Raw genomic sequence first — 26,377 nt, 5'->3', positions numbered from 1 at the left:
TTCAAAATCTGTCTGCACAAGGTCCTGGGCAACCACGTTTAGGTGGCCCTGGTTGAGCAGGGTGGTTGGACCAGATGTCCTCCAGAGGTCCCTTCCCACCTCAACCACTCTGGGATTCTGTAATTTGCTGTCCTGCAAACTTTTTGGAAGGCAAACCTGCCAGGATTTAAGCTCATACTGGGGTAAGGTAATATCCAGCACTGAGACAGAGATCCCTACACTGTGCTGGATATACATGGGGGTCCCACCAGTGTCCCTCCAGCTCCACGCCGTCATTCAGTGAACAAGCACCAGTTACTGCATGCTGCGACAGCCCTCTGCCATGTACGAGACAACCCTCACCTCCTAGGAGCCACTAACACAGAGCCACGAAGCTCCTCAGAGGAAATGAACCCATGGCAGACTCCTCCAAAGGAGCCTGGAACATCTCAAGACTGATAACATCTCAAGCCTCCTAGAAGAGCCCCAAGACCAGGGAGTTACTATCTCAGTTAGAAGATAGGAAAATTAAAGTGATGAGGTTTTAAGCGAAAAAAAAGCAGAGAAAAACACCAATGAATGTAGATGCTTAAATAATCTGGACATAAAATAGTTGAGGCTCCTAAACAGACGCAGAAATGTTGAGTCGGGATATCTGTCCTCTGTAGCTGCGTCATGCCCGTTCTTAGTTTTCTGTATTGCCTGGCTTTTAGGAAAGAAATGTCTCTCTGTACATTTAAAAAGAGGCAAATACTAACATAGAGCCTAGAGACTGGATGGGCTATGGTAAAAATACAGAAGTAAAAGCCAGGAGACGCAGGCTCCATCCCTGGCTATGCCAGGGGCAGATGGGTGGCTTGTCTAAGACCGAGGCGCGCGATGATCTCCAGTCCTTGCCCACTGAGTTGCACGGACGGGCGCTCCTGGCCGTGCCGCCGGCGCAGCGAGCAGAGTCACCGTCTGGAAGCTGTCCGAGTGCCTCGGAGGGGAAGAGCTACAAATACGCCCAATTATTTTCCTAATAATAATTTTCCTAATAACCCTCATAATTAGGATGTGTCTAATTTGCCCTCAGCCACTCTTTTCTGCCGGCACCATGGCTGTCCGATCGCGGGAGCACGCGCCGGTCGCTCTCGCACCTCTCACCATGTGCAGAATAAACTGGGATGGGTGAGGGAATAAATTGTGGAGGGAGACAGAAGGGGATGAAGAGCTTCTTGGACCTGTAGCAATGGAGAACGACCAGCTGGAGAGGGCTTCCTAAAGGACATGGCATCGAGGAGCATCAAGGCGGGACAGGTAAAAGCCGGGAGAAGGTGAAGTCGTAGGAAAAAGGAGAGCGGTGAGCTGAGCTGTCAGCTCAGGGAGGATGAAGATGAAGGACTGACCCTGAGCCTCGCCCAGGAGGAAGGTGCTGGGGAGCAAGGGTTTTGCTGCACGCCAGGCTGGTGAGGGTCGGTGGGGTGGCAGGAGCTGCGTTGCAAAGGGAAGAGGGAGGCGAGACCTCCTTTGGGGGTAATGAAAATGGATCTGCCGAAGCAACACCCCCAGAGCTTGTAAAAACCCTTGGCTAGTACGAGACCAAAACCCATGGGCTCCCAGTGTGCTTTTGGCTATGGGACGGGCATCGCAGCCGCAATGTGGTGCTGGGAAGCGGAGAGTGACTGCCCACAAGGCTCGAGTGAAGCTGGTTCATCTCATTGTTCAAAATAATGGATTAATAAATAAATTAAAAAAAAAAAACCTCAAGTCATACAGGAATATATTTCTTTAAATATTCCATTTTAGGGTGTCCCCTTCTTTGTCCCAAGCATCATGTGTAATATGTACAAAGAAAACATGAGCGCAGTTAGTACACCGGCTACGTAAAGGACCGGTTGCTTTTGAGCGAGGAGTCGGGATGAAGCATGGCCATTATTTAGCCTAACAACATCCCTGCCTAGCAAGATGCCTTTCGGAGAGCGAGCGAACGGTACGTGGGGAGGAGAAACAAGGTTTAAAAAAAAAAAAAAAAACCAACACATTAAAAAAAAATAAAGCCCAGCTTTTGGGCTCAGCCCCTTCTGCAGGACCAGCTCCAAGCCGAGACCAAGCCAGGAGCCGGAGCGTTCGGGCGGCGAGCGGTGAGAGCACCCTACTTAAAACAAAGGTGTCGGAGGGGATCATTCGCATGACAGCCTTAAAATCTCATTACAGAGGCTAAGCTCCAATTAAAACGCATGCGTTCGGTCATGCAGCTTAATCGCTGGTTGTGCTTACCCTGAAATCCGCCCGGGACACCTGTAGGGTGCGGGGAGCAGCCAGCCCGTCCCACGGAGCAGCGCCTGGGCTAAGAAAGTGCCGCGGATCCGTAAAATCACCAATTTACCTGCGGTAATTCTGCACCGCTGCTCAGTTCAGCCCTGTTGCCACAGTAACACTTCTGGTGTAGCCGAGATCACTGATTATGAAACTAGAAAAAAAATCAGAGGCTGCTAATTAGGATATACTCCAGTTCTCCAAAAGCTCCATATTAATGACATTACGATTGCAAGCGCAGGGAAAATAAAGACGCCAGAAAGCATCGCCTCGGTCAGCATCGGCGACCGCTGCCAGCCGCTTTTTGGGTCTTTTTATACACGGGTCTTAAAATTCAGCTTGCAAATTCCCTGTAAATTCGGCTTGTTTTCCTTCTCTTTAAACAAATGTGCAAGACTCGGTGGAACAGTCTTTACTCTTTACATATATTTGCATGTATTAGGATGGAAAAAAAGGGTCGAGGATGCTGTACAAATGGCGATAGCCGGAGCGCGGCCAGGGATGCATCCCCTGCACCTCGCATTAACTGTGTCTGTTTCTGTCGCGGTTTGCCAGAGAAAGGAACCAAAATCACAATTTTACCAGTGGCTGCAAGGGTCTATAAATGAGGTTTGCAAACGAGGGGAAGCAGAGTTACAAACGTTTTCCTCTCCGACTCTGTTATTCCAGTGCCAAAAGCATTTTGAGGCACATCTTCTGCCGAAGGCTTCAAGCTGAAAAGTCTGACTGGGAGCAGTTGTGCTGCCAGACACAAGCGTTTTTCAACACAACCTACAAATAAGATACCGGAGCGTATTTCCAGGCGATAGGAAGATGGCCTGACAGGTATTTCGGGAGCCGCAAACCCAGAGCGATGCTGCTTTAAAAAGTCAGCTCACAAACCGCCTTAATTTTTCCATTCTCCTTGGATGACAAATCTACCAAGAGGATGAAATGGTGACAAATAAGCAGGGCCAAGGACCAAAACTGAGTTAACAGCTTATAATATTCATTACTGCAATGGCAGACCCTGCATTTCTCCATCCCCCGGGTCCACCGCATGATGCACAGCCCGGCTGCTTGACTTCAGCCAGCTCCGCTGAGGAGGACCAGGAGCCACCACCTCCAACGGGGATGCAGAGGCTGAAAAACAAATTGCTGGTGCAAGCCGTGCCCTGAGCTCAGGCACGGCCTCGGGTTTGAACTGGGGAAGGGCCGGAGCCGAGTGGTTCCAGCACCTTCCAGCCCAAGACCATCGGGCTGCGATGCCCTGACCCAGACCCGCAGCAGGGCCCCTCCACTTTACATCCCTCCCCGTCGGCACAGGGCATTTCTGAAGCCTTAGCTACAACTTTTGGTCCAAGAAAGAGCTGCAGCTGATTCATAAAGCAATGCAAAGGGCTGCTGAAGCTCTCATCCGGGTCGCAGGTGAAATTTGGATCAAAATGCAACACTGCGAGCTCTGACGCAGTTGCTGGAGGTATTAAAAGCTGGAGCAATTGTAGATCATATGGGACCCACCAGAAAATAAGAACAGAAACAACCACTCTTTGGCCATCCCAATTTATAGCAAGTATCCCGGTCCCTACTTCTTAAATTAGTAGAAATAAATGGAGAAAAAAAATACTATATAGATAAAAAGGCTCTGAATGCTGCAGGGCTGTGCCCTCCCGTAGCACAGGCGACGGGGACTTCACATCCACAGCAAGAGCCGATGGCACCCGCCAGCAAAGGGCAGCCCAACAGCAGCGAGGGGCTTTCCAGAAGGCAATGCTACCCCAACCGCTGGATGGAGCTCCTAGCAATTACCCTCCCCCGGCCTAATTACACCTCCTCAGCTCCTGGTTTGAGTAGTGCAGGGGATTAACGCTGGCAATGAAGCCGATGACTCGGGTAAGGGCTCTTCCCCAGGCCGCCCCGGGATCGGCGCTGCACCGCTGCCGATAAACCTTCCTCTGCAAAGGGTGAAAAGCAAAGTGCTCGGAGAAGAATTGGGGAATCACCTTTTTCCCCCTTTGAGGCAGGAAAATAAGCAGGATTCAGTTTTTATTTTAGCAGCATCACCTACAGTCTCAAAGGTGCAGTTTCCCTCACTCTTGCATGAACCGGTCTCTTCTCCCATTCACCGGTAATACTGGGGATGTGTTAGGTGTAGTGTTAATTACCTATAAATGTGATTTATGAGCTGGAAACAATGCAAGGGCTGATCTTGTATGCTAAGACATTCACCGCCCACAACATACGATCAACTGGCCAAGCCTGAGGGCAGCCCAGCCCCGAGCAGACGAGGATTGCCACCTTACAAATAAGAAATTAATAAAACCAGTGGGATTCAGCTGCCATTGATGAGTTTTTAGTTGGAGGCATTATTTCTAACCTTTTAATAGGCTTGTTTACAGGAATTAGTCCTTTAATGCTGTGTGCTCATGTATATAGTACAGTATAAGGCAGTTTGATGCGACCACAGAGAGAACATCTGCTTTTGTGAGCAATTAGGGAAATTATTGCCAATTACGGGGACTGCAGGTAAGAGCAGCTGGGGAGAGAGGCTAAGAGGAGGGATGCGAAGCTTTTCAAGATGCTGCCGTGAGCGGGAAGCTCACCGGGAACATAAATATCCCGGCAGAGAGGAGCCTGCGCCCAGAGAGCAGCTGCAATACCCTCGGCAAGGACAGGATGACGGGGCCAGCGGAGCGATCCCCGTTATCATCCACGCTGCCGGCATTTCGAGCAGCTCAGTCTCCCAAATATTCCTTCTCATCAACCGACTCTCCTGAAAAAGGACCAAACCCTGCCTCTGGTGGCTCTATTTCCACCTTCCATCTTTTTTTTCCCCCTCTATTTTTTCTATCCATTTTTTTTCCCCCCTCTATTTTCCTTTCCATCTTCCATGCCCAAGAGGGGTGTCCCCATTCAAGATGAAGCGATGCTGCATGCACAGGTCTTAGAGCCACACCAACCAGCCTGGCATTTTCTGTCATTGTACTGCTATAAACCTATTACATATATATTTCTACATTTTTTTTATATATATATATAGCTATAAATCTATTAGAAACCTAGTATCATAAAGCTAATATCTATTATACATGTATTGCTATAAACCTATCATAAACCTAATATCATTGCTACAAACCTGTTTCCTGCTGACACAAGATCATGCAAACTGAAACGATCTTAAACAACAGGGTGGGTACAAGCCCCTGCAGATACCAACACAACATCTAATGCTCAGTAATTCTGAAAAAAAAAATAGAATTAAAATGCAGTTTCTTATCCTTAAAGTGATTAAACAACAGCCTGGGACGACTAACTTTTAGCCCTCCCATGTTATTCACAATTCATTCTCTATTTTAATCTCCCCAACAAAAGGCTGAACTCAATTGTATTATTGTCAGCGAGGGCTTTTACCATCAGCCTTCGAAACGGTCAAGGCACAGGAGAGAACAATGACTCTCACAGGAGAATAAATACAATCTAAACAAAAATACCCTGTTGCTAAGGTTGAAATCAGCCCTTTTTTTGGGCACAGCCGGGTAGCCAGGAATCCCGGTGCCACCCTATATAAAAAAAAACAGGGAAGAATTAGGACTCGGATAGGGGAAAATAACCTGACACTCAGCCCTGTTGTGTTTTTCCCTCCGGGATGGAATTTAAAATACGAATATCCTATAGGGGACCTTAAACCCAAGCCAACGGCTGGAGCACGCTGGTGTTCGCAGCAGGCGATGCTCTACCAAAGCCCATGCGTTGCTCCAACCTCTGCGGTCCTGGGCTTCATGTCTTGCTCCAGCAAGGGCAGGAGGTGAACCACGACCGAAGACCTCCATGGTGAAACCTTGAGGTTATCGTAGCGCTGACGGCTAAGATGCTCACGAGCTCGGGAGATGGCTGCTGGGAATGATCCGTGCTGCAGGGCTGGACGGCACCGTTGCCAGCACGGCAAGAGGAAAGCTGGAGAAGATGGAGAAGCAAGCTCTGCCAGAGCAAAGAGGTCTATGGAAATGCTGGCCACCTTGCCCACACAGCCACGGCGCAGATGTTGGGAACGTCCTGCTGGGACCTCCTCTCAAGGAAAGCCCCAGCCCAAACCGCAACGATTTCTCTTGTGAAATCAACCCCAAAAGCAACCGCAGAGCACATTGTGGTTTCTACATCCTTAACTAAGGCAGCGGCACCTGCTTTTGGGGTTTGGTAGAGAAACCCCCTTCCCCAGCGGTGGTATGGAAAGGAACCAGGTTTGGCCGTGGTGTCCTCTCTGCTAAACACAACCGCCAGCTTTGCAGCAAGGGTTTCCAGCAGTGAAGTGGCTCTGGGGTCACGAGTGACCACAAGGCCAGGAAAGCCACGGCTGACAGCCCTGGCAAGGTGCTGCAGGGTGAGGGGACACCAGAGCCATGGTGGTCCAGAGGCCACCAGCCTCCACGACCAGCCCACCTTCCTCCCTTCCAGCTGGAGCTCCAGGAGAAGCCTGAGGTCCCTCCCCAAAGCAAAGATGGATGCACCCCATCATCTCCAAGCATCATCTCCTGACCTGCAGCTTGGCGCTAGAAAAGAGGACAAGTTTGCAAAGGCAATTTCATGAAAACCAACACATCGTCAGATTAATTATTCCCTCCTGCAATATAGCAATAAAACGCCCATCATGACAAATTGCAGTCAAAGTACAGAGCCCCCCAAAATAATTCTCCCCTCCTTCGGCGGAGCAATTCTCAGCCCAAAAGCTGCTCAAAAGCCTGGAAGGGCTGCTGCGATCAGGCACGACGGGGCACCGCAGCTGCTGGAAGGAATGATTTCCCTGAAATGTTTGGAGATTTTATTTGCACTGGGACCATAAATATTTTTGCACGCACGTAAGCAGCGGTTAAGCGATACATCTTGGCCATTTCGCATGCAAAAAAAAAAAAAGGCACAAAGAGGGACTTTCAAGTTTCCTTGATGACCGCAGCCTGGATGCGTATGAAAGAGAGAACAGAGTCAAGGTAATGTGGGAATTCGGTTTTTATGGCCCATTCTGTTTTTTTGCCAATAAACAAGGTCTCCCCAAGCAGGCGTTAAATACCACCTTGAGTCACTTCAATTTTAGTGATATTCAAATAAACATTAAGAGGCTACGACAGAGCTCAAATGCCCCTGTATTAGGCACCTAGGCCAAAGAGCCATCCAAATTATGCTAAATTAAATTAATTTCAAACCTATGTGGAACAACGGAGCACTCCATTCAGGTTAAATATTTTAATTTCAATAGCAGTGCAGTGGATCGCAACCGAGACATCCCCATCTTTGAAAGTCTTTGCTGTCCCAGCCTTTTCAAAAGGCTTTGAAAAGCGGCTTTCCTACAAAAACACCCATTTCCATCACGCCCTGGCCAGGAGCATAATACACAGAAGGCTCCTCAGTATCGCTGTTAAATAAGAGACCCCCCTAACCAGGCATTAAATGGTACAGGAGCTCGCACACAACAACAGAGAGCGCTTTCTGTAGCAGCTTGTTGCTGCACAAATACAAGACAAAGTCTGTTGCTGAAGACCAAGACTGTATTTGGCGGCGCGTTGGCCCGGCCTGACAAACTCATCTCGTTTTCATAGAATCACAGAATGGTTTGAGTTGGAAGGGACCTTCAAAGGCCATCTTGTCCGACCCCCCTGCCATGGGCAGGGACATCTTCAACCAGATCAGGTTGCTCAGAGCCCCGTCCAGCCTGGCCTTGAACACTTCCAGGGATGGGGCATCCACCACCTCTCTGGGCAACCTGTGCCAGTGCCTCAACACCCTCATCATAAAACATTTCCTCCTTAGGTCCAACCTAGATCTACCCTCTTCTAGTTTAAAACCGTTGCCCCTTGTCCTATCACGACAGGCCCTGCTAAAAAGTCCATCCCCATCTTTCTTGTAGACCCAGTTTAAGCACTGCAAGGCCGCAATCAGGTCTCCTGCAGCCTTCTCTTCTCCAGGCTGAACAACCCCAACTTGCTCAGCCTTTCCTCATAGCAGAGGTGTTCCTCTGAGCATCTTCGTGGCCTCCCCTGGCCCCGCTCCCACAGCTCCATGTCCTTCCCGTGCTGAGGACCCCCGAGCTGGACGCAGGGCTCCAGGGGGGTCTCCCCAGAGCGGGGCAGAGGGGCAGAATCCCCTCCCTTGCCCAGCCGGCCATGCTGCTTTGGATGCAGCCCAGGAGACGCTTGGCTTTCTGGGCTGCGAGAGCACATATTGCCTACTCATTTTTCATCCACCAGGATCCCAAGTCCTTCTCCTCAGGGCTGCTCTCAATCCCTTCATCCCCCAGCCTGTGCTGATACGGGGGTTGCCCCGACCCAGGTGCAGGACCCTGCACTTGGCCTTGTTGAACCTGCTGAGGTTCACACGGGCCCACTCCTCAAGCCTGTCCAGGTCCCTCAGGATGGCATCCCGTCCCTCTAGCAAATCACCTGCCCCACTCAGCTTGGTGTCATCAGTTCTGACTCCATGCAATGTAGCTTGCTGAAGACCAGGGGCCAACCTGGCTCAATCCCCCCTGTTCCCCTTAGTCCAAACCAAACTACAACCAAGTCCAATCTTCCAGTGACACTCATCCATCTCTGAGCTGTGCCCTGCCCGAAATCAGACGCGAAGCATTTCTAGATGATTTATCCATGGGTTTGGTTTATCCCAAGTGAGTGATGCTGTTAAAGGTTGGACCAGATGATCCTTGAGGTCTCTTCCAACCTGGTATCTATGATTCCTTGATGTTGTGCCCAAAGCCATCCCATGCTTGTACAGCAGTGGGGGGAGAGGAGGACAGTGTTCATTTGAAGACCCCCCACCAACGTTGCCGTAACCAAGAGCAAGGATGCACCAAACAGGAGGGAGAAGAGTAGGAGATGTCATTCTGGGAGGTGCACAAGGGTTGAAAACAGAGTCCTACAGATGGAAAAGGGGCAACATCTAATACGTACACAAAGCAAGAGCAATGTTACGAGTAGTCAGTTGATGATAGGGTTATTTTTGGTCATTTTCACCTTAATAATACCTTCACGTTAGGGCACCGATCTCAAAAGCACTGTCTCCAAATCATTTCAGGAATCTAGACGTCATTTCCAGAAGCATCTTAACATAAATGTGAACCGCACGATGGAGTGCTTGCACGGGGTCTCCAACCAGCCTCTACTCCTCTCCCCCCACAGCTTTACAGGCATCCTACGGGTTCTGGGTGCGATTTAGCTGGCTTTAAAACACAAGTTCTCCAGATGTTATGGGATCTCTTTATATCCTCTTTATATCCCCTGTGTTCCGACGTATAGATGCTTGTACAGTTACAAGGTTGGATGCTGACTCCTCCCCATCTTCGACTCTGGTGCAGAGCATGAGCTATACGAAAGGCAGACTTGGAGGCTTTGGAAAATGTGGTGGCATCTTCGTTCTCAATTCGCTGATTATCCCATGAGCAGCACAAGAAAGGGTTTAGCTCTGAAGTGCCCGTTGGTTGCTTTGCTGAAGGAAAACCCCCACATCTCAGCCACCACTTTGCAGAGGCCGCCAGCGTTCTCCTGAGTGCAATTTTGACCACCTCCCAGCTCCAACGCTGGCAGGGAAGACAACGGGCACAGCTCAGCCCCTAAAGCAGATTTTGCACCGCTTGAAAAGACACGCTCCGGAAAGGGAGAGCGCAGGTAAAAGCGGGGCAGCCCTTGCTCTTTCCAGGTGGCCTTTCTTAGCAGAAGGGCATTTCAGGTGTGGGATGCTCCTAAACCAGCTGGAGGAACCAGTTATAAATGGCAGATGCTGAGATACTTATTAAGAGTCAAGCAAGGAACATCAGCAGTGGGGTGACCTGTAATCCTTGCTGGCGTGGACTGGAATTAAAATTAATGAGAAATAAATGGCTAGCCATCCTGACTCGCGCCCCAGCACGTCTCTGACTATGAGATTTATGTACAGACAGAATTAATCCAATACCATTTTCCTCCTGACCTATTTGGGTAAGGAGATAAGACCCACAAAAACCATCTCGCAAGATCCGACATGGTGCCGCTGCCGTTGACTGGTTTACATCCCCACCACCGCTTCTCCTCCTGCCCCCGCGGACACTTTGAGGGACAGAAGAAGCAGTAACATCTCTGGAAGCTGCTTTAGCACAAAGGGAAAAGACCTCTTCACCTGGAGGGAAGGGAAGGAAAGTTTCGGGTGACCCGGTTCAAGGATTCAGCTCTTGCTGAGCAGCTTTAACTCCTCTCATCCCAGATGAGCTCCTCTGAACTCACCAGCGGCAAAGCTGTTTCACTGGCTGGAAAGATGCCACGGTTGTGTGTCAGACTAAACATCTGTGCTTTTAAGCCCTGGATTTTCAGATCAGATCTACGTGGTCGGAGGGGGGAAAAAACAACACGAACTGTCTGTTAGGGGAGTTTCATTGAACAGAGACACCATTATTCCTTCCTCCCCATCCCCCGTATCACCCCTCCTCTTCTCCCTCTACAGGCAAAGCGGTTCAACACATTTCAGAAAAATGCAGAGAAAAAAAATAATGTGTGTTTTCTGCAGTCGGCGTTTTCCTATTACGTCAGAGAGGAGCTACCAGAAACTGGTGTCTCCCCCTCCTGCCTCACCGCTGCAGGGGAGTACCCGACTTGGGATCTCGGGTTCAAGGTCTCACCCCCAAGCAGCTTTCTGGGACAGGTACCCGTGCAGCCAGCCCTGGGATCAACCGTCATCCTTAAACCACGTCAGACACAGTGCCAAAAGCACTCAAACCCTACTGGACCTTCACTGCCAACCAAGGACAGGCTCAGCCTTGGTGAGCTGGATTCCTCATGGGGAAGGTCAGTAGATAGGCTGAGGACACAAAGGTCATCTCCAGCAAAGATCCCAAAGGCTTTAATTGTGCCAGTAGGGTGTGGAGCAAACAGATGGAGCCATTCCACAAGATATGGCTTGGTGGTCCAAGATAATTTCATTTTTCAAGCTATGGCTGATTAGTTTTATCTCACCAGCAGGAAACTCTCTGAGAAAGTAGCAAGAAATCCCCCAAAGCCACAGGTGTCATAGAACCACAGAATGTCCTGAGTTGGAAGGGACCCACAAGGATCATCGAGTCCTACTCCTGTCCCTGCACAGGACAACCCCAAAACTCACACCATGTGTCTGAGGGCGTTGTCCAAATGCTTCTTGAATGCTGTCAGGCTTGGTGCCATGACTGCCTCCCAGGGGAGCCTGTTCCAGTGCTCCACCACCCTTTGGGTGAAGAACCTTTTCCTGATGTCCAACCTGAACCTCCCCTGGCATAGCTTCCCGCCGTTCCCTCGGGTCCTATCGTTGGTCATCAGGGAGAAGAGATCAACGCCTGCCCCTCCTCCTTCCCTCGTGAGGAAGCTGTAGACCGCGATGAGGTCTCCCCTCAGCCTCCTCTTCTCCAGGCTGAACAGACCAAGGGACTTCAGCCGCCTCTCGTACGGCTTCCCCTCTAAACCCGTTACCATCTTCGTGGCTCTCCTCTGGACACGCTCTAGTAGCTTCGTATCCTTTTTGTACTGTGGGGCCCAAAACTGCACACAGTGCTCAAGATGAGGCCGCACCAGTGCAGAGCAGAGCGGGACAACCACCTCCCTCGACCGGCTGGCGATGCAGTGCTTGATGCACCCCAGGACAGGGTTGGCCCTCCTGGCTGGCAGGGCACGCTGCTGGCTCACGTTCAAGCCAAAACGGTTGAAGACTGAGTGTTCCTCGTGGTGTTAACTGCTCTGTTAAATTTTTTACAATGAGGAAATTTTTTTACAATGAGGGTGGTGAAACCCTGGCACAGGTTGCCCAGAGAGGTGGTCGATGCTCCATCCCTGGAAACATTCAAGGCCAGGCTGGACGGGGCTCTGAGCAACCTGATCTGGTTGAAGATGTCCCTGCCCGTGGCAGGGGGGTTGGACTAGGTGACCTTTAAAGGTCCCTTCCAACCCAAAGCATTCTGTGATTCTATGATTAATTCTCTACACAGGACCTGGCTCCGCGCGACCTCTACATGGTGCCACAAATAACATGAATCACACTTAATGAACCTCTGTCAAAATGGTAGTGCTTTAGGTATGAAAATGAGTATGAAACTGGGAAAGGATGCTGGTTTGTCCCGTGAAGATTGTAGGTGTTCCATTCCTGCTCTGACGGGGTACTCCAAAGGAGACCCCACCATAAGAGATGACAGGATCCCTCCGGTTGGGTTTCTGAGGCTCCATCAGTCTACAGGAGCTTCACGTCAGCCCTTTCACCACCCTCCCAGCTCCCCAGCAGCCCTCGCTGCTGTAGCGGACGTGCCCCCGATGACACTTGTTCCCGCCCCTCGCTCTGAAGACAAGAGTTAAATATTTCTTTTTTGACAGCCGGGTCTAATGTGTCTCAGATGATCAGTGCAACTGCAGGGAAAGCGGTCTGTGCTTCTGGTCTGATCCCTCACCAAAGGGGCACCCAACATCTCACCGTCAGGGTCATCTCATGTGCCTCAGCATCTTTGTTCTCTCTCTTCTCATTTAGTTTTCCCGCTTAGGCCTCACTGCGGTGGTGGGGATGTTTTAAGGCAGACAGAAGCCGTGGAACGAGTCTCCATCCTTGGAGATCTTCAAAAGCCATCTGGACATGGTCCTGCGCAACTGGCTCTGGGTGGCTCTGCTTGAGCCAGGGGGTGGGACCAGCTGTCCCTTCCCACCTCAGCCACTCTGGGGTTCTGCGAATTTGCACCAGAAAACCTTCACATTGCTTTTCTAGAATATAGCCTCTCCAAGATGACTCTCACCGGCTCCAACGTCAAGCAGCAGAGGATAGCTTTAAGGCTCGTGGTGGGCTTAGGCACCATTTTCAGCTATTTCAGATCTCTCCAATGAAGGTGTGGTAATGATCAGCACTTGCAATCCAAGTAGAGAAGGTAAGTCAAATCATCACTATCTTCCTTTACAGATGGCACACTTGGCTATAAAAACATTAACCAGCTTATCAAGAGGTCCTGCTAGCTATATCTGCCCAACAAATGCATCCACCAAGGAGTAATCCCCAGCCCCTCGAAGCAACCCCACTGCTCAGGATCAGCCCACCTGGAGCAGGCTCTGTCCCTGCTGCCCAGCACCGTGCCTGGCTTGTCCCTGGGTCCCACAAGGTCCTCATGGCCCAACAGCATCTTCGTGTGGGACAATTTTTGCTTCTTTTGCATTTCAAAAGACCTGAAATATTACAAGAGCTGTGATGCAGCACACCAAAATTGGGGGTTTAACAGCTTGGCAGGTGAAAAGATGAGTCACACAAGCACAGGAGCATATGGGGCCATTTAATTGCACAAGCCCTGCAGCAACCGGAGGACTCGGTGGGGGAGAAGGGAAATCCGGTGCCTCTTGTTCACACCGAGTGAGTCCCTGGAGCAAAGTATTCCCCAAACCACACCTACGGTATGAGGATCTGCTCGCTCGCCGTGCCGGGGAGCCAGGGAGCCGGCCTGGAAGCAGGCGATGAGCTGGGCAGCCAAGGACAGCAAGGCGTCCCGAGTCCCAGCCTTTGGTCTTTACCATCATCTACACCCTTCCTCGCTGCACAGAAACTTTGGTTTCAGGGAGCCAGCTATTGTTTCCAGCGTGCAAGAAAAATGGCACCGCGGGTTTTTGTGTCTTGCTGTGTACCCACCTTCTCTCTCCCGGCCCAAGGGAGTTGCCATTCAGTCTCTTTCCACCCATTTTATAGAGGAAAGCAGCGCAAGGATCAAAGGAGGCTCCTGGGCGGGAGCGGCCAGCGTCTGATGCCAAAGGGCAGTAACCGGAGAGGCAGCAGCAAAGAGATGGGGGCTGAGCAAATCGAGGGGTCGCTCCTTTGAGCTCTGGCCATGTAACCCCAGTGCCAGCGCAGAAGATGCCGAGAAGCAGAGGAAGGAGGGAAAAAAAGACCTAAGGTTGGACTAATGAAAGAACTGGGTGACAAAATAAGAGCGATCTCCTTCTTCTGCTTCTACTTAGTGTTGTTGCACAGGGTCCTCCTCAAATGACCCTTCCTGTTTTACTGGAAGAGGAAAATTTGATTTAAAGACTTACCCTGGAAGTCCTTGGTTGCGCGAGATGAAAGGAGCTCTACTGGGGAAGTGAAGCAACCGCAACGAGGAGCTAAGTCCCGCTGAGCCGAGCCCCAGCATTCCCACAAAACGGACTAACAGAAGTGGCCTTTTTTCCTTCCTTTTCCCCAGCAAGACTGCAAAATGAAAAGCATCTCCAGGATTTGGCTATCCCACGCCCACCAGCAATGTCTGTGGTTTGGGTGGAAGAAGATTTAAAGGTTTCCAATGCAACTTCTCACCCTCCCCACACGTCCATCTACCTCCCGTGTGGTTTTTGGAGCAAAATCCACGTTAAGGCAGACAGGAGTGGATTATTTTTTTTTTTTTAATGGATCCTTTGTAGTGCTCTGATCCTAAGAGGTCTTTAGCAGCTCTGGGAGGACAGGTCCCAGCCTGCTGCTTGCTCGTATACCGAAGGAGAGAAGAACGCTCCCAGGGTTTTGCATCGCTCGCTCGCGGATGTTCAAAGCTGTCTGTTAACCGCGGGCCGTATCATCCCAGCTGTTTTCCAGCAGGACTGCTCGTGTAATCATGATGGCCTCGAGTCGGTTAAAGGCAGGGCCCAGGCTATATTTACCTTGGCATCTGATTGCCAACGCTCTGCCTTCCAGAGTCCTCCTATTTCCTCCTCGAGTAATTAGTAGCCTGTTGGTGGGGAGAGGAGGAATGAGGAACTTCACCCCATTATTGCTGTGTCTTCTGCCACTCTTGCCAAACCTTTGACCATGCCCAACAGCTTGGTCAGTTTATTGGAAAATACAGAAGTTTATTGGAAAATACAGAAGTTATCAAAGAAAACTGAGAGCCTTCTTTTTGGATGTCATGGGGATTAAGCTGCTTCCAGAGATGAGATCCAAGGTCACCCAGCAGTGCTGGAGCCGATAGATAGCCCCAAGATTGGTTTATAATCCATGCCAAATGAGCCCAGTATGTCGGAATAATGTTCAGAAAGGTGGAACACCTGCTATATGTTATTGCAGAAGTTCCTGCTGGGGGAAAAAACACATCATTCCTTGCTGCTGCTGAAGAAAGAGTTAATCCCAGGCGCCGTGAACCTTCCCATCCCAAATGCAGCACACCAAAACACACTGCTGGCACGAGTCGTTGTCCAACTGACCCAGTTTTTTTACAAACTGGGTGAATAAGGACAAAACCATCTTATTTTCTTTGAGAAAAAAATAATTCACATTAAGCAAGGTACATTTCTGGCATCGCTCTCCACACTGTACAACACACCATCCACTCCTGACCTATTTGTGGAAGCGCTGCAGCGAGCGTTCCTGCAGGGGGGACGGCGTTATCCGCCGTGTAAAAGCCTAAAATTACGCTGCCCTACAAAGAGCTGGGATGAATTGACCCCTCTAAGCAAACGGGTTGCCAAGCTTTTATCTTCTCTTCATTGTTAACTTACACTGAAGCGGAATAATTAGACGATACGGGGCTATACGAGGCACTATTGGAAAGCCCTGCCTTAGCAACTCAATTGTATCTGTAATGCCCGCGTTGGCTATTATATATACCTACTGATTTGGAAAGCCACTTCTGATTTCACACTCATTCGGTATAGGTACATTTATGATTTTTGTCCAATTCCCGCTACCTAATATTATGGCGAAGGGAATTAGTTGTGAATTTTGGATTGGGAAAGCAAAGTGACTTTAAAAAAGGCTGGTGGGTGATTGCTCCGGCTGCGTTTTCTTGCCCTTCATCCAGTCTAGACGTCAAAGTCTCAGGACACAGATGATTTCCGCTTCTCTGCAGAGGTTCTGCCACGGTATTAAAAAAGCGCAATGAAGGGAACAATGAGCATCAAGATGTGTCTAAAATTAGTGGTTTACAAAACAATCTAAGTTTATAATATCCTGAGTACAATAAAAGAAAAGAGCAAGCCGGCCAATTATTTAAGAGTTGCAGGATAAGAGGAAACCTTGGTCAAAACTGTTATCGTGTGAAAAAGATCTATCTTTATTGTGTTGCAGTTTCGATACTAACCAAAATAACTTTCATGAAATTACCATCCTGCTGCTAAGAATTACCTAAATTGCAGCAACACCCCAAAATCGCACTGCCTTGCCTGAGCGATCAGTGTGAGAGCAGCCCACGATTGCTTCATTATCTTCTGCCAAGGGTTAAATTCCAGTATATTTGCCAATGGTTTTTCCCTTTGTACACCTTCGCTCCTCACACAGGAGAGTCAGAAAACGGATGGGTTGATTTCCACGGGATCTCCAGTTATATTCGCGTTTTGGGTCTCAAGCGGTAACAAAGCTGCAGCTCCCGGACTGTAAGTGAATGGGTAATTGAAGAGGAAAACACCAAAGTTGCATTTCCATTGGTGTTATGATTATTTTTAATATAAATCTGAAACAAGGAGCAAAATTTGATACAACAGTAGTCCCAGAGAAATACTCCTCCTTCTGCCAGGGAAGATGAAAATGTCCTTTAAAATACTGGGGGAAAATAGTATTTATAAATCACTGCCGAGAGGAGCGATGCAAAACTGGCAGGGGATCAGGGATTACACCGCATCCAACTTCTGCTGCCCCTCACAACTGGGGGAATTCAGAAGGAATTAAAGTTGTCAGGGGAATAAAATCGCTGTCAAGGGGAACGGACCTTTCCTCCTGAAAAGCCATCTCCTCTTCCAAGGGAAAAAACAGCTCCATCAGAAACCTGCCCTTGCACTTGTGTGAGGGGATGAATGAGCTCTGAGCGCGTCCTGCTCGTGAGCGTGGACCTGGGGGAGGTCTCTGCAGGCTTTCGCTGAGGAGAAGGCACCAGAGATGGTCATGTCCACTATCTCTGGCTCAATTTCTCACACTTGAAACGGGGAAATACGAGCCCTATAGCATAGAGCCAAATAAAGATGGACATTACAGTTCACCTGGCCTCAAAACCAGACACGTGTAACCTGTGTTTGCATGCACCAGTGTCTCAAGGACAAATATAACCATGAAGTCAGCAACTGATACTCTTCATTTCTTCTACTAGGGGTAAAAGACAAGGTTTCCTTGTACAGGTTTTCCACATGAGCCCTGCTGGGCTTAGGTTGAATGCCCAAACCCAGCGCCCTACTGCTCGACTGCACCGCAGACCCAACCTACTGGAGTTGCTCCTTTATCCGACGCTCTACAGTCCTCGTCTTCCCTGATCCAACCTTCGCATTTAAATCAAACTTTAATCCATTTTCTTCCTAAATGCTGCCCGCAGCCCACTCTCCCATCCTTTCCCTCCTCCCAAGTCCTACAACCATTTCCTCCACCATGAAATTTCTAGCTTGGCTGCAAAGCCACCCTTCCGAGGTAAGAAATTATTCTCAGATCTCTCCATTCCTCCTTGGAAATTTATACCAAGTCACATATCCTTGCTTGTCTTCCCATCAACAGAAACAGCAATCACCTTGGTAGATACATAAGGCTGGTGGTAGACCACTTGAGACCTTCAAGCCACGACGATTCAGCCACAACACATCAAGAGCCGTTAGCCACGTAATTGAGCACCACGAGCAGGTCAAAGCCTAACATGCTTCAAAAGGTTTTCTCAACACCCGTCTGCACGAACAACCAAGGTTAGAAGAGAGGGGAGATAAAACCTTCGTGGCCAGCTACGTTCTGACCCATTCTCAGAGCTCGGTACCATGGAAGAAATAGGAAACAGGATTTCTTGTGGGTGAAAGCAAAGAAAAAACTATGCAAACCTCAGCGAAACAGTATTCAGTTACTAAGCTCCGGAGCTGACACCCTACCGACACAAGACAGTTTTGGGTGATGCCTCAAACGTGGCTTCAGGAAAGCTGAAGAGCAATCATCGCTACGATGGTTACACCCTTCTACATCTAGAAACAGTCAGAGCAGGGGCTAAAAAGTCCTTTTTAATTTGAAATATTTTGGAGTAACAGAATCGCAGCCCAGAAAAACATTAACCCTGTAAGAAACGACCAATGCCGGACACCACCAGACTCCTCACTGCACCCAGCAACAGTCCACCTCCCTTCCCCACCTCTCAGCAGAAGGACATGAAAACCATATGAACTGGACAGAGGAGAGATCGATTAGATCATCTTGTCCTACCCACCACGCAGCAGAAGACTGTTCCCTACCAGAAACTTCCCAAATTACTCCAGCCAGTCCCACTTAGAAAAGTGCGAAGTGATGGAGTTTCCACCTCTTCTCTTGGGATATTATTTTTCCCCGCAGCCTAAAACATCTCACTGCCAGGAAGCTTTTCCTATCAAGACTTTCCTTTTGAAAATGTCTTCATTTCAGTCCCCCTCTCTCCCCTGCATATGTGCATTTATGTACTACCCTAATTAAACAGATTAATACCAAAAAGGAATTACAATTTAGGAATAAATTAGTTTATTTTCCTTTTATCCTCTACGAAAAAGCCCAACATGTCAAAGAAAGTCTGAGTCTCTCTGAAATCTTCCATTTTTAAATTGGTCCCACTGCTCATAATTACACCTCCCCTCTAACCATACAAGTTACTTTGCTTTTCTTCCCCCCGCTCCTTTTTTGGGGAGGAGGGAAGGAAGGCAGAGAAAAAAATGAGAAAGGGTGGGATAAGGGGAGCGAGGAGAGGGACCCACCCCATCAGACCCATCTAATTGCCTGCAACGCTCCCCAGGCGTATGGAAATGCAGGTTACGATACCGGCTTTGCCTGATGGATATTCCTAACTCCATTTCAGACGCAGGATCTGGGTTTATCTGGCGACTGGCTCTCCTGCAGCGGGCAATAGCTTCCACGACTTCTAAATACCAAGGAAGAGGAAGGCTGACTTCTGGCCAGATTGAGGACAGCAGCTTGGAAAAAGAAGGACCAAGGTCTGAAATGCTGCTCTGTTCTTTTTTCACAAAAATTGGAACAGCTGCAAGAGACAAACGAACCCTCCAATATCCATCAGGCCGGTGGCTATGGCATAAACTGCTAAAGGGTGTCACAAACGCAATGGCTTTGATTAAAAATATCCTAAAGAAAGCCTTGATAGGAAAAGTCCGCTCCAATCTGCCAGCGCCTTTCCCCAGCTATTTGCAATATAGAATTTTACACCCAGATCCACCTGTCTGATGGCCTGCTGTTGGTACTATTCGAAGTTATTAAAAAAGATGGTTATTTTGGGTTTAATCATAATGGAAATTCTCACACTTTGACAAATAACGACCCATTCAATCTAAGAGCCGTCCTGCTACTTCAGGGTCCTGCCTCTGAGTTGTCCACCTAACACAAAAAGGAAAGTAAATGACAACTAACACTCGATACGTTCTCCGCCTACACTTTTAAGGTTTCTTTTCATTATCAACTTGAACTTAAATGCAAGTTCTCCATTTCCAGGGAAGGCTGGAAAGCACACAAAAAAAGAAGTTATGCAGAAAGATGACGGCAAATGGTTGGAACTGCCCTCTTGGGTTTACCTACGTGACTTGACGTGGTTTGACGTGTTAACGCTTGGATGTTAAGGGGCAAGGGCCCCTCTTTTAGAGGTTATGCATTCAGCCCAGCTGTGTTACAAGTAATTAAAGGCTGTTCCCATCACACGAGTGCTCCTGCTGCCTCCATTATCATCGCAGCTGGTGTCCAGCTCAGCTCAACTTCAAGTTACAAAGGTCTACGCTCGAGTTTTGCTGGCTGGCTATCTTCATTCCTGTTTATTCAAAGCATTTAACCATGTGCTTAAGTCCTTTTAGTGCTTCGCCAAATCAAAACGCCTTGCTATACAAGGGTCTGAAAGCCAAAGGGAGGGTTTTTGGTGGGAGGGCTGCTCCAGGTAGGAATCCCCGTCGGGAGGGATGGGAGGGAAGCTCGCACTGCAGAGGGGCTATCTGCTTGAATTAGCAGCAAAGTTTATTTCCCACCCTTGTACAGCATGGTCTAATATTTAAAAATATTCAGCTGACTTCAGTGTGTCCGCATCTCCCGTGCCCTTTATTTTTCTGACGGGAAGTATGGGAACATCCAAATTGCAGGGACCGAGCAAAGAGCCTGGAACCGCTGCAGCCGCTGGCCTGGGGCCAATTTGGCTTTTTTGTTTAAAATGCCACTTACAGAGAGCTATAAGAATAAATACGTATTCTAAATGCTCTAACACCTATTAGAGGTCTAAAAGAAAGCAGTTTTGGAAATAGGAAATACAAATCCGAAGGGAAAGCCGGAGCACAGGCAGGCAGCCTGCCCTTCCTTCGCTGCACGACTCCCTTTCTTGGCTGCGAGGCGCAGCAAGGAAGTGATTATAAAGCATTTATTTGCAAAATCACAGCCAATAAATCCAATAGCGACAATACCCTCCCTCGCATCGCTTGTTCCTTGGTGGGGGGGAGTGAAGGAGAGGCGAAGGTCCAACAAGCAGGCAGGTGCATGGCCGCAGCTCTCTTTTCCGAAGCTTTTCGTGAAGCGTTCAAGCCCGTAAGGCGCAATATTCATCCACGCTGTCCCCTAGCTCTGCGCACGCCGTTTTGAAGCCCAAGAAAATAAAAAGCCCTAGAAAGGCTATCAAGATTGTGCTATGAAAACCTCTGAAAAGGTTAAAAAAAAAGGACTGGGCTGTCAAACGAGGAAATGAGTAAGGGAGAGCATTAGAGAAAATAAAACGGTACAGAAAAAGCTATCTAATTCTCCTCCCCTTTCCTGGATACAAATGCCATCGCAAGAAAACCATAGGAAGCGAATCTGACTGCTTTGAAAATCACTGAGGTCAAAAGCATGACAGAAGAAAGGAAAAAGGATTAAACAAAGGGATGATATAATCTACACAGCTATAATTCAAACCTTCGAGGTATAAATAGCTACACTACAGGGCTCAAGTCAGCCACTAATTTACAGCGCAATCAGGAGGGGGGAGGCAGATACCCATCCCCACAAGCAGATTAATCCTTAATTGCTCATTTTTGCATTTCTGACACCTTTCTTTGAAGTACTAAAGCTGCTACCATCTCACGAAAGGCACCGGCAAGCCTGAAAATTGCGGAGATGGGCCTTGCTGCTGCTTGTTCAGGGCTGCGACAGCCCGGGCACAGTCCCAGATGTTTTGGTGGGTCCCCTGTGCAAAGGAAAAAGGAGAAGGCTCTAATCCATAGGGACGAGAGACAACCAAAGCCTGGTATTTGCCAGTTTGACAGAAAGGGAAGCAGGACTCAGATGATGGCTCATGTTTCACAACGTTTTCACAAGACCTTAATTGCAGATAAATACTTACTGGGATATTCAAATACTCCTGAGCACTTAAATCACTTCAGCAGCTTTGTTAATCCTTCTAGAAATACTTGTACGGACAGCGTGTACGATGCCGAGATAAGAGGAGCAGGGTCATCAAGATCATCAGCTGGTGGAGATGGTGGCTTTCACAAGGGGTCACCCAACCGCGCACCCGGTTTTTCTGTCCTCCCCCTCGACTCATCTTGATTCACGTGAGGAAGGCGATGACAGCGATGGAACCGTAGCTGTACGGGCGCTTCTTCAGTCCCTGCGTACGTCCCCTCTCCTATTACACTAATTTTTAGGGGAGAAGTTGCTTCGCTCTTCACTGCACTGCTAGCTTCTGCACTTGGTTTGAGAGCACATCCCTGGACGCAGGGGGAACGGCTGCGTGTTCGGTGCTGTCCTGGTCACACCGGCTGCGTCCAGACAGCCCTTGCACATCCTCACGTGTCTAACAAGTTAATTAGCCACCAGCGCCCTGCCCCTGCTAACGCGGGTCCCCTCTGCATCCCCGCCTATTTAGATCGAACAAAAATACCCCTGGCATTTTTGATGAGATACAGCATTCAATGTTTCACTGTACAAGATGAAAATTACTATCCAGTAACATGTCAGACTTCGTTTAGCCAACAACCTTCTTCAAACACCATCTGATCAGTCACTAACCTCTCGATGGTACCCAACCTCTGCCACACAATACCGGGCTCATTGCTTTTGGAGAGCACCCAGCTTGGTCCCACTATCAGCAGGGTGAGGGAGGGGATTCTGCCCCTCTGCTCCCTCTGGGGAGACCCCCCTGGAGCCCTGCGTCCAGCTCGGGGGTCCTCAGCACGGGAAGGACATGGAGCTGTGGGAGCGGGGCCAGGGGAGGCCATGAAGATGCTCCGAGGGTGGCACAGCTCTGCTGTGAGGAGAGGCTGAGAGCTGGGGGGGTTCAGCCGGGAGAGGAGGAGGCTGCGGGGAGACCTGAGTGCGGCCTTGCAGTGCTTAAAGGGGGCCTACAAGAAAGTTGGAGAGGGACTTTTTAGAAGGGCGTGTAGTGATAGGACAGGGGTAATGGTTTTAAACTAAAAGAGGGGAGATTCAGACTGGATATAAGGAAGAAATTGTTTACAATGAGGGTGGTGAAACCCTGGCACAGGTTGCCCAGAGAGGTGGTGGATGCCCCATCCCTGGAAACCTTCCAGGCCAGGCTGGACGGGGCTCTGAGCACCCTGATCTGGTTGAAGATGTCCCTGCCCATTGCAGGGGGTTGGACGAGATGGCCTTTGAAGGTCCCTTCCAACCCAACCACCCGATGATTCTACGATTCTATGATTGGGGGTGGCTGGTTTGAGCCCCCGGTGGGTGATTTCACTAAGATGTCCCTCTGCAAACCATTCTCCGGGATGAGTGTGCAGCTAGTGGGAAGAAACACTTCTCAACGACGCATACTTTCCTACCGAAATAGAAGCAGCATCTTTAAACACAAACAGCTTTTAGCTTACAGCACGGCAGTCCTTGGGCAGGAGATTTGAGCCAACCTCTTCAACCAGCTTTAACTACTGAAGTCACGCAGCGAAGAGTTTGTCCAAGGCGGGGAGTTGTTTCCTGTGTAACAGCAGCCATGCGCTCCAGTCGGATTAAATGCCATGTAGGCTGGGCAGGAAAAATAACTTTGTTCCTCCCCAAAAACAGAAGTTGGACAATTCACATCAAAACTGGTTTAGTCGCAGAATAAGTTACCTATATGAATGCTTAAAAAGCAGCACATTTTACCAAATACAGATGTTAAAGCATGATTAGGAAAAAAAAAAGAACACTTGTGGTATGAAACCCTCCAAATACATGTTACAAAAAATTGTGTAACAGAAAATTCTTCCGTGTTTTTGCTCCTAAGAATAAAGACCAGGGCAGATCAGCAGCTGAAAGGGTCTGACAGTCAGTTCCCGCCCTGGCCCGTGCCGTGCATGTCCCTGCTGCCCTGACGACAGCCGCAGCGGTGACCTGCTTTCTTGTGGCCGGTGACCACGGCTCCCTCTCACCCTCACGCAGACAATTAGCGTGGATCGTCTGTTATCCACCATGAACGGCTAAAAGATCTATTCGGCTCTCATCAAGGAAAAGGGCTGGGACAACAGTTGGATGGAAGGGAGCAGCTAATTGTTAAAAATCCCAGTTAGTTGAAGATTAAACACTTGAAAGCATATCCAGAATCTGAATTTAAGAATCTGATTTAAAGAAATCGTAATCACCAACATTTAGGCATAAATCTACCCAAACTCTTCAGCAAGTCCTTTTTAACAGCTCTGACTTTTTAATGAAAAGCAGAATCGCGGCAAAGGGGAATTCACGTTGACGTCGGGTTTTGCAGACATCTATCAAAGCCAGATGGAGCCATCCCCACCGCTCTCGCCCCGACACAGCACTAACGCCGCATTTCCATTTTCCAGAAGTCAGTTGGCTTTCTATCCCGCAGAAAGGCTTTCGCCTCGGTTACTTTTGCTTTCTGTTTCGCTTGCACAGAAGATATTTTGCACTTGGGATGAGCTCAGAGTGAAGAAAGTACCGATTCCTAAGGAAAAGTGCTTGGTTTTCTTTCCCAATCTGTTAATAAAAATAAGTGTATGGACGAAATAATTCAGTCGGGGGTGCTGAAAAGCAGAGGGCAGGTTTTAAAAGGCACTTTTCCTTTTAAAATGAAAAATCTGGGTCATGGTGGAGAGAAGCAGCAAACCAGTTCACGACATTTCTTCCCTTCTGTGACTGAGAAAAGCTTATTCAAATTATCATGATTGCTGCATGAGAGAATAAAGTCATTTCATTACAAGCAAGACATGAACAACTGAGGAAGATCTTCTCCCCCCGCCAACACTCAAAATATAGCGCTGCTGTCGTTAAGATTATAAAGCAGCGATGCTCGAAGCACTGTACGTGGACCAAAGGCGATCCTGAGCATCCCAGTGATGATCGGCATCACATCATCACTTCAACAGCATTTTCAATTAAGCACTTGATAAAGACTAATCATTATCTTCAGCAAGCTGACAGCCATTCAAAAAGCACAGAAACAGCTACTTTAAAAACAATGAAAACTCTTAAACACCTGCCCGAGCGGTGAAAAAAATAGTGTCTAGCAGATACTATCTTTTTTTACTAAAGGGCAAATAAAATTGAACCAGGGAGTAGAGGTTTTAAGGCAGTTAATGCAGAGGAGAAAGTGGGTTGTCACCCAAAATCTCACTAAAACATCTTCCCAAATGATAGGTTTCAGGCCCTACTCAAAGCACATAAAAATAAAGACGTAGCTATTAAATAGGTTCCGATGGAGCCTCTGGCTGGTGCTCAGGAGCAGGACCTCACAGATTCGCCTCTGAAGCAAAAGAGCCTAACTGGGGAGCCACCAAGAAAAGGAGGCGGCATCCCCCAGCGAAGCTCATCTTCCGTCGAGCAACTGGCTCAAAACCAGTGGTATACTGGGCTTCCCAGTTTGCGTTTGTGCCTGTTAGCATCCCCACCATAATATTGGAGGGTAGCTTCCATGCTGCTGACGGCACCCAAGCCAAGCCGGGTGCAGTGGGAGCTGGGGTGCCTCGCCGCAGCCCGACGGGCTGGGTTGGCAGCTGAAGAGCAGAAAATTTGTTTCCTGCAACCGGTTCATTTGGGGAAATCAATTTTCGTTATGCATAACGTGTGTCTGAGCTCTCAGACGGCAGACCTGAGCCTCTGGCAGCTCTGGGGGGAGGCAGAGCAGCACCAGCAGCAGGGGTGTCGCGATCTTGCAGGCCAGCACCCGCAGGGCGGTGCAGGACCAGGGCTCTGCCTTTCTTCAACAGCAGTATTTTAAAAAGTGGTGACAAGCCAGTGAGGTGGCCTGACATGCACGGTTAGGGCCCCTGCAGCTGAAGGCGGTGACCCATTGCGACTGTAGTTTCAGAATGGTTTTTTGACTCTAACCGGTGCCTTTAAGGGGACACCTGGTCTAGCAGCGGGAGGAGAGCGCACAAGCAGAATCCCTGCCCTCTCCAAGCGGCTCAGGCTGCGCGGCCATTCGAAGCTGCAGGCTCGGAAGAAAACATCCAGGCCATGCCATCATTCCCGACACAGCCCTCTGTGAGGACCCCCAGGAGCAGGAGCCATTCCCGGGGCTCCTGACATCCCGGTTTGGGGAAGCACTGAAGGGCAGAGCTCCAGCCCTACCAGATAATCTGCTTTTTGCTCAGATTTAACTCTTTCCCTCCAGATCCTTCAAGCTCACACTGCTCTTGATCGTGATGTCCCATCATCTGCCCCACCACGTCTATAACTGAGTGTCCATCTTTGGGGTGAAGGAAGTCAGACGCCAGGCATCCCGGCAAGCGCCTGCTCAGCACCCATCACTTCTTGCTCCCACGCACCTCTCCGCGTCTTCTTGCACAGATTAAAACGCACCAACACAACATGCGTCCTGACCAGCTCCTCTCCTGAACAACCCAACCCAACAACAGTTACCCGAGCCATCTTGCTGCTGCCTCATCTCCAGAGTCGTTTCCCTCTCCTCCTGCAGAGCGCTCACCTCCCCTCGACTTCTTTCTCCGCAACTGAACTGTGCTCAGCGCTGGGCCCCGCACCCCAGGGCGGCCATGGAGGGGCTGGAGCATGGCCAGAGCAGGGCAGCGAGGCTGGGGCAGGGGCTGGAGCACAAGGCTGGGGAGGAGCGGCTGGGGGAGCTGGGGGGGCTCAGCCTGGAGAAGAGGAGGCTGAGGGGAGCCCTCATCGCTCTCTGCAACGGCCTGAAAGGGGGCTGGAGCCGGGGGGGTCGGTCTCTGCTCCCCAGGAACAAGCGATGGGACGAGAGGGAACGGCCTCAAGCTGCGCCAGGGCAGGGTTGGGTTGGGTATTGGGAAAAACTTCTTCCCCC

At 49.4% G+C, this 26,377-nt stretch overlaps 1 protein-coding gene across 4 annotated transcripts in view; it reads right to left on the bottom strand.

The window, feature by feature from the left end:
• Nucleotides 1–26,377, bottom strand: part of PTPRA (protein tyrosine phosphatase receptor type A) — a 131,534-nt gene that overhangs the window by 37,297 nt on the left and 67,860 nt on the right. The window contains exon 1 of one of the 4 annotated variants that reach the window (XM_082315855.1): nucleotides 2,239–2,309. The exons of the other annotated variants lie outside the window; for them this stretch is intronic. The gene's annotated coding sequence lies outside the window, so the exon portion shown is untranslated. Of the gene's footprint in view, nucleotides 1–2,238; nucleotides 2,310–26,377 lie in introns of those variants that run through there. 4 annotated transcript variants of the gene reach the window in all.

This window comes from Platalea leucorodia, assembly GCF_965183815.1.
Source record: "Platalea leucorodia genome assembly, chromosome: 6".
Classification (NCBI taxonomy): Eukaryota; Metazoa; Chordata; class Aves; order Pelecaniformes; family Threskiornithidae; genus Platalea; species Platalea leucorodia.
This window is presented reverse-complemented; position numbering and strand designations above follow the sequence as displayed.